The sequence below is a fragment of the Saccostrea cucullata genome, unplaced genomic scaffold, assembly GCF_032062105.1.
Source record: "Saccostrea cucullata isolate Sc308-1 unplaced genomic scaffold, CSIRO_AGI_Scuc_v1 ctg2285, whole genome shotgun sequence".
Taxonomy (NCBI): domain Eukaryota; kingdom Metazoa; phylum Mollusca; class Bivalvia; order Ostreida; family Ostreidae; genus Saccostrea; species Saccostrea cuccullata.
The window spans coordinates 27,501-48,921 of NW_026936668.1; the positions used below are offsets into that span (position 1 = coordinate 27,501).

Genomic DNA, 21,421 nt, shown 5'->3' on the forward strand with positions numbered 1-21,421 from the left:
AGACACAAAGTGACAAAGCTGGATATAACCTGTTTGCTATACCGGTATTACAAATACGTGAACAATAGTATATTATAAATTACTTTTTATGTTCAATGTTTATTTAATCTTTAAAAAAATGATACCCCGGTAAATGGAGAAACAAAAGAGTGATCATGGTAAAAATAAAACGTACATATACAATATTACCTATCAATATCTATCACTAATTATAATTATTTGCCGAAGCCCCTTCTCAATTACAATTGAAATAAAATATATTAACACAGAATAGAGTTTTTTTTTACTTTGCGAGAACAGGCCAAAGAAAGCGAACACAGTTCAAAATGATTTTATGCACCAGTGTTTGGAATTACGATTAAATATGAAAGATGGGTAAAATAATCTTATTGAATCGCGATGTAATTAAAAACACAGTTTTCTATTAATTGTTAAGTCTTTCTACACAATGGTCTAATACAATCACAAACACTTGCTTTGTTTATTTTGCGAGAACAGGCCAAAGAAAGCGAACACAGTTCAAAATGATTTTATGCACCAGTGTTTGGAATTACGATTAAATATGAAAGATGGGTAAAATAATCTTATTGAATCGCGATGTAATTAAAAACACAGTTTTCTACACAATGGTCTAATACAATCACAAACACTTGCTTTGTTAATGTCCACAGGTGCCTGGTATACTCGTGACCTAGATCGACAGCGTGGGATTTGCGGCTTTGATTACATAACTGTAAACATCTCGCTGAACAATGGGATCGTAATATGTATACAACTAATGATCGTGAATTATTAAATGTATAAAGTTTAAGATTAATTATATAGTTTGTTACAATGATAAACGTAGAAAGGTAGATTTTATATCTTCCGCTTTTAAAGACGTGTTCAATATAAAACTAATTAAATTTTATAAAGAAAAATAGAATAAGTAGTTGTAATACATGATTTAATAGTTACTCATAAAGCACGTTTAAACCTTATATTGAAGAAAATCAACATAAAATACCGTAGGGTATATTATTTACAGCAAGTTATACACATGATGAGGTCAGATTTACTTGCCGAATGAAAACGCTACATGTTAACCTGACCTGCTTTCGACTGCATATTATGCAATAACCCCGGTATATTCGAACAAATAAACATTCCTATCAGATCAAAAGGGTGTTAAAGAACAATTTTGCTCGTAATATCTAGATCGAAATATTTACCGTTTTTGAGTTATAAAGCAAAAACTTTCAAGCTCCAGAGATCCCTTATTTTAGGGGCCAACCCCTTTTCTATAGTATTAAATGAAAGCCCTTGCAATTATGCACAACTTTTGTTCAACATGTCTTAACAAAATATTTTTAGTTTTCAAGATAAAAAGGAAAACATGTGTAAATTTTCGCTCTTTTAGGCGTTCTATTTTTTTACCCCTGTATTGCGCCATTTTGAATACAGAAATCGAAAAACAAAAACCGATGTGCACAACTTCAATCCTTCTGTTATCTAAAACCAGTAAAATTTCTGCTCCAGCTCTAGTGGTCTCTGAGCCTTTGTCTGGAAATGAAAGCCTATAATTTTTCGTTTAAAGGGAAATAACTCAAAACCGGAAGTGACTTTTTGAAATTATTGACAGCATTCTGATAGAGTTTATTACCGTCTATAATGTCTGAAAATTTGAACAAAATCCATTAAAAAATGAGCGAGATACGAGGCCTCAAAGTTGGCGTCTAGGAAGAAAAAAAAAGAATAATAAGAACTAGAGCCGAGCTCGTTGCAAAGCAACGAATAGGTCTTCCGTTGGAGCTACGGAAAGGAAGACGTAACCTTGAGTCTAGGTCAAACCATTCTAAAATTATATAAGTAAGCAACCCAAAGGCTTGTTGAGGAAACAACTTACAATGTTTCGCCAGGCCCCGGGATCATGAAACAGACTTAGACTTAAGTCAAAATTTCAATTATCAATAAAATCTTTAAAACTTGTTAAAGGAAATTCATAAGTTGCATACAACAGCAGACTGATGATACAAAATCGGAAGGCATTTTCATTTTGGGCTGCTTAACCTTTAAAAAGCTTTAGCATCTAAGGCATTTTTTGACTTAAGCTTAAGATGCTTCATGATCCCAGGGCCAGGAAAAAGACTGTAAAAGAATGTTATGTGCATGACCTTGAACTTTCTAAATGACCTTGCAACAAGCAAAGACAAACTCTGTTATAAAAATACATACTCTGCGTGTTACCGAGTGGAAAAGTTCACGTATGTTTTTTTAGATATTCTTTTAGTTCATATCCAACCAAAACATCTTATCTCAAGTGACCTAGAACTTGAGACAAGGTCATGCCCCACCCTGCATTATATGAGCAATGTTTCACTGGTACAAATACGGTTGAGAATTTAAAGTTTCTCTGTCAGTAACAGTGACTCGTCCAAAAGACTGGATATGTTCAGTCAAATTTTTTTGAGCATATATCGAATCGAAAGAATTTATTAGGTTCAAAACTATGATTTACATGATGATTTATTTAGAAATATGAGTGTATGACGTTTGTTGAGAATATCTTGAATAGTTTCTTAAAAATTGAAATCTTAAAAATGGAAATTCCGTTCAGATAATGCATATAGGCATAAGCTTACAATAAAATATCTCAAATGGTTTCTTTAATACTATGCAAATTGCAAATTATAGACAAGTTAGATCAAGGTCACAGGAAAGTGCAAGATCAAACTGTATCAGGATACTAAAGTTTGATAAAAATGTCTTGAATGGATTCTTCAAAACTGAAGGTCGCCCGTTTGGCACAGTGGTAAGAGCATCTGTTATACACTAAGGTTTGGATAGCTCTCATAAGTGTGTACAGTGTATCAGCATATGAAGTTGAGTAAAAATATAAATGCTTTCTTCAAAACTGAGCTTAATACTCAATGAATTAGGTAACTTAAGATCAAGGTGAAAGGAGAGGTCAAAGTAAAAAAAAATGCATGTATCACCATAAGAAGTAAAAGAATACTTATAGTCTTGAATGGTATGTTTCTGAGTTAAACACTAACCTGAGAAAAGTTAGGTTAAGGTCAAAGGAAAGGTAAAACAAAATGTTGATGCAGTTACAAACGTGTAGCTAGCCTATAGTATGTCTCAGCACATATCAGTACATATCGGCACATGAAGTTTGATGATACTATCTTGAATGGTCTCTTTAGACAGAATTCATAAAAGGTGAGATTAAGTTCAAAGGAAAGGTCAAAGTTAAAATATGTTGATGCAGGAAAATAGCTCTCATCAATGTTTATCAGCATAGGACGTTTAATACAAAAAAAAAATTGAATAGTTTCTTTGAAATTGAGCTTTGAACTGAGGTAAACGCTAAGCGGGGAAGAGGGACAGACGGAAAATGGAAGACGTACATGACAAACAATATATGCCCGGCCATTTTCATGTGGAAGCATCAAAGTTTCAATGAGAATGTTTTATTTGAAATTTGGAGACTTGTGAAATGATGCGTGGAGACCGATCCTATTGATGAGACCGGATAAATCAAGGTCTTGTGTCGGGGTAGGTGCTGGCATGAAAAGGATCAAAGCACCTGATTTCATCAGGCATAAAACTTGAAATTAATAAATGCACAAGCAAATACGATTGATTAAAACAAATATGAGATAGAGTGAAATAAAATACCATATAACGGGTAATTTTTACTGCTGTATATTTTTACGAATTTGGGTCAAAAAAGGTGATTTAAATTTTTATACGTTGATCTTTTACGAATTGAATATGTCCGTAAAAATTCAAAACATCAGACGTAAAATTCCAGATCACATTGAATGCATTTACGTTTACAAATAACGTGTCCAAAAACTCTATGTAACTTGTAAGAGAGAGAAAGAAAGAGAGAGTGAGAGAGTTATTAAACACATGTTAATTTGATATAACAATATAAACAATGCAAACAAATTACATAATGAATTGTATACAGGCGCAGATCCAGAAATTTTTTCCAAGGGGGGGGGGGTCCACCTCAGTCAAAAAAAAAATCCTATCCCGGAAATTTCTTGACAAGCAAAAAAAAAAAAAAAACGTAAAGTAACACTCCCCCAAACGTCAAAAACCTATTTCGTAAGGGGGGGGGGGGGTTAGTGGTGACTTCTTTTCTTCTTTTGCCTCAAATCTTTAACTTTTCATACCCATAGGCATTTTACACATATAGTCCAGAGGGGTCTGCGTTTTCCAAGGGCGGTCCATGGTAACTTTTTCCTTGTTTTAGTATGTACATTTTTAACCTGGTAAATTCCAGGGGGGTCCTGACCCCCCGACCCCCCTCTAGATCCGCGCATGGTATAATTTTTTTAAAAATAACCTTTTTATACATGAGCAATGTGCCCTTCATTTATTCATGTTTTTTTTTATAAACATAGCTAGGTACACGTGCATGTCTGGTATATTTACCGAAAAAAAAGAGAGACAACTCAAACTAACATAATTGAAGTGAAAGTATTTAATTAAGTACAGCGTATTAAGAGGTCGAAGTTTTATTCAAAGCATATGAAGCAGAAGAAAGTGCCCGAGATTGAAAACACGGGTATACATTTAATTGGAAGAGCTGTAATTATTAAGTCATTATCAGAAGTTATGCGTCTCTAAAAAATACTAAAAAACAGTAACCAGGTAGGTCTAACTTATAAATTAATTGACAATGTTTGTATAATTTATATACAAGTTAATTGAGATTTACCTGTATGATCCCAATTGATGATTGGCTTAAAAGTGTTCAAAATACTAACAGTATACTAATTATATAGCCTCCATGGAGTGAGCTTAGTAGCAATAAGCATTACTTTTACACATACCATGTTAAAAAATTATACGAGCCGTTTTATAAATTATGTGAAATTTTACGCGTTTAAATTTTACGGATTTATAAACCTAAAAACAAAAAATACCCGTCATTCAGTAATATGAAAAAGTCGACATGATTTCAAAGCCAATTTCCACTGTTGGAGTACACGATGTTTTTAACATTCGACATGCCTGCGGCTCTCTGTGGCCACGCACGTTAAAAAAATAATGGAGAAATAAAAGAGTCACTGTGATGGTAAAAATAAAACGTACATAGAGTACATTACCTATCTCAAGACTTCCATCACTTATTATAATTATTTGCCGAAGCCCCTTTTCAATTACAATTTTGATAAAATACATTAACACGGAATAGAGAAATAATTTTGCGTGCACAGGCCAAAGAAAGTTATCAAAATTCAATATGATTTTATGCACCAGTGTTAGGAATTGCGATTTAATGTAAGATCGGTGACGTATTCTTATTGATTCGATTAATTAAAAACACAATTTTCTATTAATTGATAGGTCTTTGTACACAATGGATTTTAAACGCGATCACAGACACTTGCTTTGTTTACGAAAACAGGTGGCTGGTACACAAGTGACCCCGATCGGCAGCGTGGGATTGGCGCGTTTGATTACACAACTGTTACAAACATCTAGGCTGGCGAACGTGGAGATCAACTAAATGATCGTGAATTATTCGATTAATAAAGCTTAAAATTACTTATAATTATATTTAACGTAGAAAGATAGATTTAATATATTCCGATGAAGACGTGTTCACTATAAAACTAATTAATAATACATAAAAAAGAAAAACTAATTGTTATATAAATAATTTAATAATGAACCGTAAAGCATGTATAAAGACCTTTTTAGTAGAAATTTAACATTAAATACCATAGGGTATATTATTGATAGGAAGTTTGTGTAAATTATACACATGAAGAGGTCTGATTTTCTTTCCGATTGAAAAACGCTACCTGTTTACCTGGCCTGCTTTCTACTTCGTGTTACGCAATATCCCCGGTATATTCGAACAAATAAACATTCTCATCAGATCAAAAAGGTGTCAAAGAACAATTTTGTTCGTATAATCCAGATCGAAATATTTACCGTTTTTGAGTTATAAAGCAAAAACTTTGAAGCTCCCTAAATCCCTAATCATAGGGGCCAGCCCCTTTTGAATAGTATTACATGAAAGCCCTTGCAATTATGCACAACTTTTGTTCAACATGTCTTAACAAAATATTTTTAGTTTTCAAGATAAAAAGGAAAATATGTGTAAATTTTCGCTCTTTTAGGCGTTCTATTTTTTGACCCCTATATAGCGCCATTTTGAATACAGAAATCGAAAAACAAAAACCGATATGCACAACTTCAATCCTTCTGTTATCTAAAACCAGTAAAATTTCTGCTCCAGCTCTAGTGGTCTCTGAGCCTTTGTCTGGAAATGAAAGCCTATAATTTTTCGTTTAAAGGGAAATAACTCAAAACCGGAAGTGAATTTTTGAAATTTTAGACAACATTCTGAAAGAGTTTATTACCGTCTATAATGTCTGAAAATTTGAGCAAAATCCATTGAGAAATGAGTGAGATATGAGGCCTCAAAGTTGGCGTCTAGGAAGAAAACAAAAAAAAGAATAATAAGAACTAGAGCCGAGCTCGTTGCAAAGCAACGAATAGGTCTTCCGTTGGAGCTATGGACTAGAAGACGTAACCTTGAGTCGAGGTCAAAAGCCACATACTAAAGATATACAAGTAAAAAACCTTGTAAGAGAAGCAACTTACAATGTTTAGCTAGGAAAAAGACTGTAAAGGAATACTAGTACGTGACCTTGATCTTTCCAAATGACCTTGTGCTAAGCAATAACTAACTATCGTTAGAGCTAAAATTGAGATAAAAAGAGTTAGGTCAAGGTCAAAAGAAAGGCCAAGTTCGAAAATGGCGATGCCATTAAATAGCTCTCATCAGTATGCATCAACATGTGAAGTTTGATAACACCATTTTGAATGGTATGTTTAAAACTGAGCTAAACACTAATTTAAGAAAAGTGAGGTATATAAATGTATATAAAGTCAAGTTTAAAAAAATCTTAATGCAGTTGCATAACTCTAATTAATTTCTATCAGTATATAAAGATTGATAAAAATATCTTGGATAGTTTGTTTGAAACTGAGCTTTGAACTGAGCTAAAGGCAAAGTGTGACAGAAGGAGAGAAGGAAGGACAGAAAGTAGGAAGGATGGAAGACGTCCGACAAACATCAAATGCCTTGGCCATATTCATGGCAGGGCATTACATGTCATGTACGATTATTGGTTTACATAAAATTAGGTCGTAACTTTCAGTCTCGGAATTCAACTCCTAAACTACATGTATATATGCATGTACAAAAACAAATCAACCGACTGACATTCTCTGCTTAGAAGGAAGACATTGTATTCATTTTAAGGGATGGGGTACTTATAGTGATGAGAGGAAATTAACAACCTGTCGGTCCATGAAACATTATTTTGGAATGTCTGTATACAGCTGCGTGGCTTTTCTTAGAATGAAATAAATATTTTTTGAAATATCTAAATAATTGTTTTATTGACGCCGTGATATATTTGATAGGCTGTATAACAGCTGTTCGGATATAGTGCCGTTTGAAGGTCCAACACCTTTCTTTTAATATAACCAAAGGTTCTAGTGATCTTTTTTCCGTATAGTCGAAATGCAAGGGAGAAAGAAAAAAACGTATGGGGTTGTTCAAAAACAAATTAATGAGTTGTGTTTTTCACCTACACAGACACTTTTTTTCTTCTGGTTTTCCTTTTTTGTGAATTGCCGTTTATTTTGTTTACAAGCTTGTGTTCATACCGCATACGCGCTACCAATGTGAGAGGAGAAAACAAGACGTCGTCAAGCAACAATGACTGACCAGATGGACGTTTATATACATTGTAATCATTATACAACCAAATATCAGAGCGAATCGATAATTAAGGTACCTAGTTAAATACATAGGAATTCAATAATTAAGGAAAGAATTTAATTTATATTTTATGATAAATAGGCAATAACGAATTTTCTAATTTTGTAAAATCGTATTCTGAAAGCTCTGTATGTATATGTTTAGCCGCTCTTCTATGTAAAAGTTCATACATATAAAACATGTAATTATTATCGGCTGCGGTAGCGGCCAATCTTTATGTGATTGTGTTAGAGAGTGCACATGGGGAAATGAGACGTTTTTTTTATTACTTCAATAAAATAATTCGTAAATTATAACAAGTAAAAATCATGCGTAAAATATTTTAAAAACTTGCTTAAACTTAATATTAAATGTTGAAATATATTTCAATTTCATTGTCATTAATATCTCATGATCATCGATAATTTATGGTCATATAAAAAGAGTTTACATCAGATACTCCCCAGCCTGAGAGTGTGTAAGATTTGAAAAGAAATCTCTTGATTTTCCGGATAATGATGATGTGGTTAAAGTGCATGGTGAATAAAATAATGAGGAGTTTTTCAACTTCTAGTAAAAATTGTTTTGAATTTGCTCTACATCTACAAATGACACATAGATCATGAAGATATTTTTTTTAAATTTTGCACTGCGGTTTGCAGCATAGCCTGCTCTGCAGAAACCATGAGCATTATCACGTAATCAAGATCCAGGGTATCGAAGCTCGGACAGGCCTACACCTTCATTTTGATGACAATAAATTCTTCTTATACATTAATGAACATGATTATTTTTAACATCGATAAATCTATTTATGAGCAAATGCGGTAAAATTATTTTTTATTTTCCTTTGAAAACAGCCTGAAATAGAATTGAAAAACTATTTCAGCTTTGAATATCTTGACGTGCTTTCCTGCATGTGAAAGAATTTTTTTGCTTTGCAGCCAATTTGACGCTTTGCATCAATTAAATTCGTACTGACATTGTACATGTACAGGCATATAAAATATTCTGTTTATTGGACGAAATAGTATACCATTCTGTACAATATCATTTTAAGTCTAGTAGCAAATAACTGCAAACTCAAAAGTGCTTAATTTCATGTTGGATTTCCCCCTGTGAGTTAGAAACGTTAACTCCACTTACAATTATCATGCATGCGTACATGTAGTTTAAGATTCATAAAACAATTACCACTTCGATAAATACAGGGAAAAATGGTGTAAACCTAGCTCGTGTTTTTTTTGGGGGCTATCAAAAAGCATAAAACTTGAAATGAATAAATGCAGAAGCGATTACGATTGATTAAAACAAGCTGAAATAGAGTATAATTGAATGATATGAAAGGAGTCGACATGATCATGATGATTTCAAACCCAATTTTCCATTTGTAACTATCGGAGTACACAACTGATATACCCGCTGCTATCTGCGGACACGTGCTTGTAAATGAGGACTGGGATACAAAATTTTAGACACAAAGCGACAAAGCTGGATGTAAACTGTTTATTACAAATACGTGAATAATAGTATATTTTAAAGTATTTTTTTAACGTTCAATGTTTATTAATATAAAAAAAAATAATGGAGAAACAAAAGAGTGATGGTAAAAATAAAACGTACATAATAGTACATTATATCACAAGACTTCCATCACTAATTATAATTATTTGCCGAAGCCCCTTTTCAATTACAATTTAAATAAAATACATTAACACGGAATAGAGAAATAATTTTTGCGTGAACAGGCCAAAGAAAGCGATCACAATTCAAAATGATTTATGCACCAGTGTTTCGAATTACGATTAAATGAAAGATCGGTGAAGTATTCTTATTGATTCGATAAATTAAAAGCATGATTTTCTATAAATTGATAGGTCTTTGTAAACAATGGATTTTAAACACGATCACAGACACTTGCATTGTTTACGACAGGTGGCTGGTACACTAGTGACCTCGATCGACAGCGTGGGATTCGGGTGTTGGATTACATAACTGTTACAAACATCTAGGCGATCTTGGAGATCGCCAAATGTATACAACTAATGATCGTGAATTATTCGATGCATAAAGTTAAAATAACTTATAATTGTTATAATAATCAATGTAGAAAGATAGATCTAATATATTCCGTTTATGAAGACGTGTTCACTATAAAACTAATTAATAATAGATAAAAAAGAAAGACTAATCGTTATAAATAATTTAATAGTGAACCGCAATTTTTACCGTAAAGCACGTATAAAGCCCTATTTAGAAGAAAATTAACATTAAATACCATAGGGTTTATTACTGATAGGAAGTTTGTGTAAATTATACACATGAAGAGGTCTGATTTCCTTTCCGAATGAAAAACGCTACCTGTTTACCTGGCCTGCTTTCAACTACGTATTACGCAATACCTCCGGTATAATCGAACACAAAACATTTTCATCAGATTAAAAAGGTGTCAAAGAACAATTTTGTTCGTATAATCCAGATCCAAATGTTTACCGTTTTTGAGTTATAAAGCAAAAATTTTCAAGCTCCCTAAATCCCTAATCATAGAGGCCAGCCCCTTTTGAATAGTATGATATGAAAGCCCTTGCAATTATGCACAACTTTTGTTCAACATGACTTAACAAAATATTTTTAGTTTTCAAGATAAAAGGGAAAACATGTGTAAATTTTCGCTCTTTTAGGCGTTCTATTTTTTGACCCCTGTATAACGCCATTTTGAATAGAGAAATCGAAAAACAAAAACCGATGTGCACAACTTCAATCCTTCTGTTATCTAAAACCAGTAAAATTTCTGCTCCAGCTCTAGTGGTCTCTGAGCCTTTGTCTGGAAATGAAAGCCTATAATTTTTCGTTTAAAGGGAAATAACTCAAAACCGGAAGTGACTTTTTGAAATTATTGACAGCATTCTGATAGAGTTTATAACCGTCTATAATGTCTGAAAATTTGAGCAAAATCCATTGAGAATTGAGTGAGATATGAGGCCTCAAAGTTGGCGTCTAGGAAGAAAACAAAAAAAAGAATAATAAGAATAATCTTAATCTTCAGAATCAGTAGAAGGTCTTCCGTTGGAAACGGAAGACCTTAATAATCTTAATCTTCAGAATCAGTAGAAGGTCTTCCGGTGGAAACGGAAGACCATAATAATCTTAATCTTCAGAATCAGTAGAAGGTCTTCCGTTGGAAACGGAAGACCTTAATTACCAGTTCAAAAGACCAGTTCATCGACGCCCTATAGAACTTTGATATGCGCCTTAGAATACAGCAGTCACGGCCCAAATCTTTAAATCCTTAAATGACTTAGTTGGGCTGGCTCTGGAGATTGTAAATTGTAGAGCTGAACGTCGGAGAAGACACGATGTTAGTTTTGCCAGAACAGCACATTGTGAATTAGAGGGGCGATCGGATGCTGATACAAAGGTACGGGAAGATTTGAACTTTGGTCTTCTATGCGAGACCTCGAGAATAAAATAGCCACTTTGTCTGATCGCAGAGAGACCAGTACACAACAAAGAGCAGAAGAATCGAGCTCAATACAGAGTTCTGACGAAACAAAGTTCCCTTTTAAGTGCCGTAACGTGGTGGATGAGGCCATAGAGCTAAGGACTGTTTTGTCAATAATTGTCAATGCATTCACTGGGCCAAATAAGGCAAACATGAACCTTGTTCTTTAATTCATAACCCGAGAAAAGCATATTTTGATGTTTTGATGAGGCTCCATTTATCTTATTAACCATGCTTTTTGTTGTTTTACCCCCTTTAAGGAAGCTCTAAACACCAATAGAAACTGTTATCAGGATTCAAGAAAAAATATATCATATAAAGATATGCATATCGAAACTTTTTCTTTCATTCAGAACATAAAGTACGTGCTTTATTTGTGCAGGAAAAAATGTTCAAAGACAATGAACTATTTGTGAGCAGAAATCACTGATGTTTACTTATATTGGGAAAATAAATGAAAATACTTAATAAATTTTATGCTCTTGATCTTATATAATGCTTAAAATATTTTAATCTATTATATTATATGTAATTTATGGTTAATAACAATATAAAAAGGTCAGTCTAAAAATACATGTATTGACAGGAGTTATTTTTACATTCGTAGTATAATATATATGTATGCAAATTTTAATTGAACGGAGTGTGATTTTTTTTTTTGTAAAATGTTATAATCAAAACTAGAATTGATCAAAGCATGTATTAAAGTGCATTGAAATACAAGTATATACGACTTAAAACGAAAGTAGGAAAATACATCGTTTAAATTATGCTAATTCAACAACAACAAAAAAAAAAGAAAACCATGCAAGAAAATTTTATTTATCAGCAGTCAGGCACTTTTGTATTGGTCTTGTTTTCATTAAAAAGGTATGAGGAGATTTTTGTATTATAATATATCCTGTCCATTGGGAAAAATACAATGCATCGGACACGTCAAGTACAAGACCTTTTCTTTGTGTTTAGCAAATATTATATTTCATTCACAAACTGCATGAACTTTATTTCTTATTTAAAGATACCCTCTTCTATCTTTATTTATCTATTTATCATACCGTATTTGATAAATTTATATGGAAATTGTTTACTTTTTATGCTAGTTTTAGTAATTTTAAGCAAAACAAAAATCATTAACAACAAAATAACATCAAACAAACAAACAAATCAAATCCCTCTTCTAGATAAATTTAAGGCAAGAAGACCTCTACTACAACAATAGAAACTCAATATCTTTTGGAATTTACTTACCGTCTTGCTTGTACAGATGCAAAACTTTATATAATAAAACATTTGTAACTAAACATTGCATTTAAAGGTATGAATGAATTAACCTTGCCGTACGGCAAGCTCATTTACTTATTTTATGCTTGGATTACCGACAACAATAACGCCCAGTCGATTATTTAATCTCATACAAAGCACAAGTTATCAAATTTCCTAACAAATATTGCCATCTTTTAAAAGAATGTTTTATACATGTATATTGTACACCCATTATTATTTTACTACACCATGACCATAAGGCAAATCCTAAGCAAATGATACATGTATACTTGAAACACATTTATGCTTTAATAAATCTATGCAGGTAATGCTTCTTTTTAAATACAATTTCATCTTTACAAAAATACGTTCTCCGTCGTGCGATACCGATTCTCTCAAAACAAATTTAGAACATACACATAGAAATTGTTTATTATTGTGAAATTTTTATCGAATAGTCTGCACTTATGGGTATTGTGATCTGTATTCACGCAGCATGCAGCAGTGAGGTCCAAGATTCCAGGTCCCGTGTCTTTACGTCGAACGTTACATTCGACTGTGACATGAACGCATTTTAAACAGGAAAAAATATATCAAAAAATCCTTATTAGTAAAGATAACCCAGTCTGACATACTAAAGAAACGGCTACTATCAACAAAAAATTAATGACACATCGATAAAAGTCAAATATTACATGTTATTACTTTATTCAATATATTTAATATAATACCGCATATTTGAGTTCATCTCACAATATGCGTCGTTATCAAAGCTCTATCCTTTAATTATATGTCATCATTCACCTCCTTTTTGTGAAAATCGAATGAATGAGATAAGCCGGAATTTATTTATCCATCCATACAGTGTCAGTACGTAGTCACTAGGTTTACGGGTTATCTCCCCTTTTCTATGCATCAATGAAAGTGAAAGGTGGGTGATGAAAGTATCCAATTTATTTTTCTGTATTATGAAATACCCTCCCACCTCAACCCTTGAGCTTGGTGTTAAGTATATACTCTTTCTCCTTTTGTTTGTTTAAATTACGTTTACATGTACATTGTTTTACATGGGTTAGGTATAGCCAATTTATTAAAGTTATGGAAATGTCATTGAGAATCTTTTTCTGCTGTGGGGTTTTGTTTTTGTCCTCTCAGGTATTAGAGATTTCGTTGAAGGAGACTAACGCAGTAACGGTGCTGATCAGAATTGCCTGCTATTTCCGTATTCTAGGACCTTTGGAATGATCTCTGCCCGAATACCATGCGTGACAGGTGTCAACTTGGCGAATTATCCATGATTTCAAGGAGTTCGGGGAAAGACAGTAGACTATACTTCACAGTGGTCGTATTGGCGAAATCGTCACCTTCAATTTAACCATTGAACTGTTGATTTTGTTGACTTTTTGTGGTTGATGTTGATATATGTGATGGTTGATGTTGATATATGTGATGTTGACTTTGTAAGTTATAGCTTATATAATGTAAATCTAAAGCAAAATAATATAATTAAGTAAAAGACAATTTGTGTTGAAATGTGTCCGTAGCACGATTGAGGTCAACCCAGAGTGCTACTTTTCCCGTCAGGGAGGGCACAACTTATGTTGATGTTGGGGGTATGCCATTTTGCCGGCTGCCCCACTGTTGTGTAGACCACTGTGGACAATACCTGCCAACTCGAATAAAACATTAAACTAAAATACTTAGCATTTGTTTATTATATATAGGTCTTTGATAATCGATTTTTAAGCGCAATTCTGAATGAAAGCTTTCTTGGAACTTACTTAAAGGGGGAGGAAATAAGCACCTCCTTCAAATTTACCTGGTCTAAGAACCCCTGTCAATCATCTTAAATTAAACCTGGGATTGGATACTTTGATTTGATTGACAACTAGTTATCTGCCGTTGTGTATATCTTGAGTACCATGTCTGGAGATCGTAACGACCATCGAATTAACATTCAGGCTTTTGATGCCTACCGCATATGCTAACATGATAAAGAAGCAATCAATGCGTTCTTTTTTAAATCATAAGAATATGCCATAACTATAAACAATCTTTCAAATAATTAAATAAATGATAATAAAAAGTTATGCCTATACATAATGTATTTATTAATTTTTTTTAAAAGGGAGGATTTCATTTCACGATTACAATTGATAATCTCAAAACATGAGTTAAGGTACATTTATCATATCAAAATTAAGATAATAAATAGACTCGCGTTTGAAGTATTATGGAATTAAATAATTTTTTTTTCAAAACAAGTAAGACATTGTAACAATATTGTTCAGAAGTCAAGTGAAAGTTTCTATTTATTTATAAAGATAAACCAGTACGTGTCGTTTTTTTCCCGAGACATGGGACCATGGTAACAGTGAAGAAAACTAATAGAATAAACCGTTATACTGTGAAGCATTTACAGTGTAAAAAACTAAGAACATTTATTTTTTGTCAAAGGAATAACCATCTGAGGGGGGAAGGGGGGGGGGGTTGCTGAGCAACATTAACTGCAATATTATAAAGATATATGATATATAAGAGTTTAACATTTATGGGTTATGTTGGGTGATCTTTGGTCTCCCCTATGATTTTTTTTATTCCATGCAAGGTTATAGTATCTCTATAACACAGTGCCTAACTTCTGTTCTCCTTACTACTAGTAAGCGACTCAGAGAAAACGACGACCAGTCTCTGCATTCGCAGATCTCTAACAAGCAGGGGGAGGATGAAGATCTTGCCCCTAACCACCCCCTACCTTTTCATTTCGATCGGACTTTTCACCAATCCTTTAACACAATGGAATAATTATTTGTTCATTAATTATTCAGTCTCCTTTGTCTTCCTTATGAGGTCATGCTTCAATAGGCGATCTCATCACTTTAACACTTTCTAGTTAGCCCCTGATTTTATTTATCTTACAAAGAAGATGAACCCCCTGTATTGCAAAGTTTGGGGCTGCATGGAGTTCTCCTCCCCTTTCCCCGGAATTACATTTAACACATCAAATTCGTAAACCAATCAAAAGTACATTTTTAAAAAAAAAACTTAAAAATATGCTCCATTCATTATTTACTTTCAGGATACATAAACTGTATTTGAAGACATCCTCCCAATTAATTCCAGTTACATACATTTGGAGAATTAGGAGAAATTGTGCACTTTTTTCCCTGTCAAAAAAATTAGGTCGCAACTTTTTTTTGGAGAGAATTTGAAAAGTAATTCTACACATACCATGATTTTAACTTCTACTTACAACTTTCACATCGTAATAATGTACAACATAAGATTACCTTTGTCTCATTCTTGTACTACAATTTATTAAAATATCTAAACAATTATTTAAAAATATCAGTGACTTTAGTTATCCACTTTTGCTTGAATTTCAAACAGATAACGAAATTGCAATCTTTTGCTTAAACCCCTAAAAACTAAATTTATAATAAGATGTACTTGGCAATAACAGCAAAGGTCTGAGAAGAGCAGAGAATTGCAAGAGCACAAATACCGATTTATATGCATTTTTCTTAAATATTGGTGGTCTTGTTGTTTATATTCGTATTCGGGAGGCAGTTTAAATGCTGGAGGAATCTAGAAAGTAACTTTTTTTTTGGGGGGGGGGAAATCAAAACGTTAATGAGAATAAAAAATCCACTCATAAGATTTTTTCATGACAGCGTCCAAACCCGCACGCCCTGAAAAGTAAAGGAGTCTTGGGGATAAACAGAAGTTTTATGTTCTTTCACATTAACAATATTCGCTAGATCTTTCGCCTTTTGACTTGTTTCATTTTCCAAACTTGAAAAAAGCCTTTCAGAAGGAATAAACAAGTCCAGGAAATCATAAGGTCTGCCATAATCCAGTATACAAAAGGTTATACCCAAAAATGAGTTCTAAAAACAATCAGAAATTGGATAAAACATGTAACAGACATGTGTTTTAATCAAAAGATAATATTAGGTTAAATCATTATGACTAAATAATTGAAAAGTGTCTTTTGTTTCTTTCCGAGCACCGGAGACATTATTTATTGAACAGCCCTCGAATAAAGTGACATATGGTCTCCTTATTGATGTTCAATATAAAATGTCCTCTGGTCCCCCAACTGATGTACTTTACAATATAAGGTGACCACTGGACCCCTACTGATGTACAATATAAGGTGACCTCTGGTCCCCCTAACTGATGTTCAATTTAAGGTGTCCTCTGGTCCCCCTACTGATGTACAATGCATGTATAAGGTGACCTCTGGTCTCTTTATAAATGTACAATATAATGTGACCTCTGGTCCCCCTACTGATGTACAATACAAGAAAAAAGAGACCTCAGGTCACATTATTGATGTCAATATAAGGTGTCCTCTGGTCACCTACTAAATTACAGTATAACGTGTCCTTTGGTCCCCCAAATGATGTACAATATAAGGTGACCTCTGGTCTCCTTATTGATGTTCAATATAAGGTGTCTTCTTGTCCCCTACTGATGTACCATATAAGATAACCTCTGGTCCCCCTACTGATGTACAATATAAGGTGGCCTCTAGTCAACCTAATGATGTATAATATAACATGACCTCTGGTCCCCCTACTGATGTAAAATATAAGGTGACCTCTGGTCTCCTTACTGATGTTTAATATAAGATGACCTCTAGTCCCCCTACAGATGTACAAAATAAGGTGACCTCTGGTCTCCTTATTGATGTACATTTACAATAGGAGGTGTCCATTGGTCCCCAAAATGATGTTCAATATAAGGTGTCCACAGGTCCCCCTAAGGATGTACAATATAAGGTGACCTCTGGTCCCCCTAATGATGGACAATATAAGGTGGCCTCTGATCCCACTACTGATGTACAATACATGTATAAAGTGACCTCTGGTCTCTTTATTAATGTTCAATAAAAGGTGTCCTCTGGTCCCCCTATTGATGTTCAATATAAGGTGTCCCCTGGTCCCGCAAATAATATACAATATAGGGTGACCTCCTGTCCCCCTACTGATGTATAATACATGAATAATGTGAACTCCGGTCTCCTTAATGTTGTTCAACATAAGATGTCCGCTGGCCCCCCTACTGATGTAAAATATAAGGTGACTTCTGGTCCCCCTAATGATGGAAAATATAAGATGACCTCTGATCCCGCTAGTGATGTACTATTCATGTATAAGCTGACCTCTGGTCTCTTTATTAATGTTCACTATAAGGTGTCCTATGGTCCCCCTATTGATGTTCAATATAAGGTGTCCACTGGTCCCACCACTGATGTACTATATAAGGTGACCTCTGGTCCCCCTACTGATGTACAATATAAGGTGACCTCTGATCCCCCTACTGATGTACAATGCATGTATAAGGTGACCTCTGCTCTCTTTATTAATGTTCAATATAAGGTGACCTCTGGTCCCCCTACTGATGTACAATATAAGGTGCTCTCAGGTCCGCCATATGATGTGTAATAAAAGGTTACCTTTGGCCCCCTGTTAATTAAAATGTAAGGTGGCCTATGATCCTTCTTATGATGTACAATATATCAATAGGAATAAGGTGACCACTGGTCTCCCTTCTGATGAACAGTATAATATAAGTTTAACTCTGGTCCCCTTAATTACTTTCACGTTTCTGTTAATATATATATTAGAAAGTAGGTCTCTACAAAGTTATAAATATATGATTATTTCGGAGTAAGACAAAGAAAATTTTCTATCATATGAAATTCAATTAATATACGAGGGTTGTCCCGTACAATCGTGGACAAGTTGTCTAGTGTGAAAAATAAACATCACTGCGTTCTGAAATTTTCACTATTATTTAGTACATATTTTAATAATATACACAGCAAATTTCAGGTAAATATATGCATAAATAAACAAATTATGAGATTTTATGCCATGTATTGTATCACCTTACCGCGCATCGATTATAACGTCAAAGTGTCTAAAACAGCGTCACGTTTTATCTTTGCTGAAAATGAAGTTGGATGAGTCCGACTTAAATTTAGGAATTTCATTGATACACATTCTTTAGTCTCCATAAACAGACGAGGAACCAATTGGCACCCTCATGCGATCTTCTGAAGATTTATTAGTAAGTTACGGGCAATATTCTCACCATCATTCAACTAATCGAAAATCTTATATCGGCGGTCTACTGTAACAGCGTCTTTTGCTACAACATGAGGAATTTGTTCGTATGTTTTGTACTTCCCAGGGACTCGATCAAAAAAAAACTTCGCTAAGAAAACTCCTATTTCATTTGTATACTTAAGATATGGTGATATTTTTTAATCTTTTATCTTCTATTGTCATTTCAAGTCTCTAAAAGTGTCATTACAACATCGAAATAAAACTGAACTGTTCTCCGGTGCGCCGTAACGTCATAACACGTCACCATTTTTCGTGTGTTGTGTTTTTCACTTTCCCATTTCGAATGCTCGAGAAACTGCCACAAATTAAGCAAATGCCTTAAAATTTTTACAAAGACTAAAAAATTGATTGTGGAATTGAATTAGGTTAAATTCAATCCAAATCGTATGTATTTAAAACTTTTATTTTGAATTCAAACTTGTGTATTCTTTAATAAAATCTTGGTTTTTTGACCGTGCACCGTAGGACAATACTTCGTGCACATTCTAGCATAATAAAATCTTTATTTTTCCTATATTTTATCAAAAAAATTATCATGCACTTAAATATGATGAATAAACATTTACTGAAATTTTCAGCTTAGTGCGCCGATTACTTTTCGAGAAAAATGCGTTGTCCACGATTATACCCTCGTATAAGGTGACCTGAGGTCTCCGTATTGATATCGATGAATTTACTTTTGTGCCTTTGATACCCGAAGAGTTCCTAAAAAGTTTTATTACTACGCAAAGTGACAAACAATTTGCGGGAGACCCGAGGTTCTAGTTGAGTGTACGTTTTATACTTCTGCTTCACTGTTAAATTGTCAGATTTAACAGTGTCATTTCTTAAGGCAATGGTAATTCGGTCGGAGTGTATACTTTCAAGCGAGATTTGCAATAAGACAAACATGAATGTTAAGATTCCGCTGTTTACAACTTGCACTGCTGAATTTTTAACAACTAGGTAATCCCCATGGCTTTACATCAATTTTTTCAATTATTGCACAGTACATGCATTAGAAAATGCGATACTGATCGGACTTGCAAAATAAATTTTAAATAGAACAAGCGCAAAAATTAGAACAAGTCAAGGTGGTTACAATAAGTAGATTTACATGATTGCTTCATATTATAATAAAGGAAATAGAGCAAAACACTTCTGATTTCTTGGTCTTAATAGATGTCAAACTGTCAATCTGTACTATTTATAAGTCAGTGGTACTGACTACTATAAAACTTCACTTCACATATTCTAAATGACAAATACTTAATCTGTATTTATAAGTAAGTGATATTTGTGAGTAAACAATGCACATACTTGATGTATAACAGACCCACAAAATAATCAAATCATTTTCAACATCCTAAGATTTATAAGTACACAGATAGGACGCTAGGTTAATTTCGGGGTAATTCAGTTAAACGATAAGCAAGGTCTAGACATTCTAGCGTTTAATGAGCTCTATTGGAATGTCATTAATTTTACGCAAGCAGGAACAGCCAACCTCGCTACGTTTCCCCCACACGTTTGTAATATCGAAACAATATAAGGTGTAAGGAGTTACTATGTGATGCTTTATAACATGTGCGCTTTATTGAATGATTCATGGATTCATGCCCTTATCATGCACATCTATTAATTCTGTATTTTAGTTTCAGTTTTGCATTTAAAAATTTCTTTTCCATTTATCTAATAATTTCGTTTTTCTCTATTTAATAATTTCTTTTTTTCTTTATTTATTTTTGGCTTGCATTATTAGGCTTTATTCATTAGCATCGGACGCAGATTGAAAGGGGGGCTAGGTGTAAAAAAAATTATACCTTCAAAACAAACAAGCAAACAGTAAAACAAAAAAAAAAAAAAAGGAAACACCCCCGCTTTTAAGCCTATGTTGTGGGTTGGGGGCTAGGGAGGCTTAGCCCCCCCCCCCCGGTTTCGACGCCTATGTCATTTAATTTAATCAATATTTCATTATGTAAAGTAAGATTACATAATTTGTTTGTCAGGCATGGCATATATAAGTTCCCTCCCAGGTTTATTTCACAATTGTTAAGAATTGACAATGGTTTACAATAATGAAAAAATTCCTTATAAGTTACATTTATTTCTTTTGTGATTTAAAGGTGGGGAAAAAAATGAATAAAATTAAATTATAAGGAGAGTTATTACTAAGTAACTATGTATACTTGCTATACAATATAATGACAAGAAAAAAAGTGCAAACAAACAGCAAAACAGAAGAGGTAAACAAATAAAGTAAAAAGAACAAATATGTGAAAAAAATACAGAACAGAAAGAAATAGTAACGTTAGAAAACAAATAAATTTTGATCAAGCAATAACACTGAGTAAATAAAAAAAAAATATATAGTGGGAGAAAAATTTCCGAGGAAAAATGGAACATATACATGGAACATGGGAATGCTAAGACTTGAAGTAAATAGAAATAAAAAAAATATCTGCCAGAGGATTTATTTTTTTTTACTATCAAAATCTTTTTGAAGACTTGATGTACAGTTGGACTGCTTCAAAAATTGAACAGTTAATTTTATTATATAACGTGCTGTATTCTTTACAGATTGTGTTTACCTCTTGCTCCAAGAAGTCCTGAATTTTGATACAAACAGATTTGAGAGGAAGGATATAGAGGCTCACAAAGATGTGAATCCATGTGACTTTTTTATGTCTATTTTAAAACAAAGCTATGTACTTTTACTACAGTAACTGAATACTGTAAAATTTGATTGTCCGA

General features: G+C 33.3%; 1 protein-coding gene across 1 annotated transcript in view; it reads right to left on the minus strand.

Moving 5' to 3' along the window:
• LOC134246186 (uncharacterized) overlaps positions 1 to 12,643 on the minus strand; it is a 33,911-nt gene extending 21,268 nt beyond the window's left edge. Inside the window, exon 1 of the mRNA XM_062728512.1 lies at positions 12,534 to 12,643. The gene's annotated coding sequence lies outside the window, so the exon portion shown is untranslated. The remainder of the gene's footprint in view (positions 1 to 12,533) is intronic.
• Between the last annotated feature and the right edge of the window lie 8,778 nt (positions 12,644 to 21,421).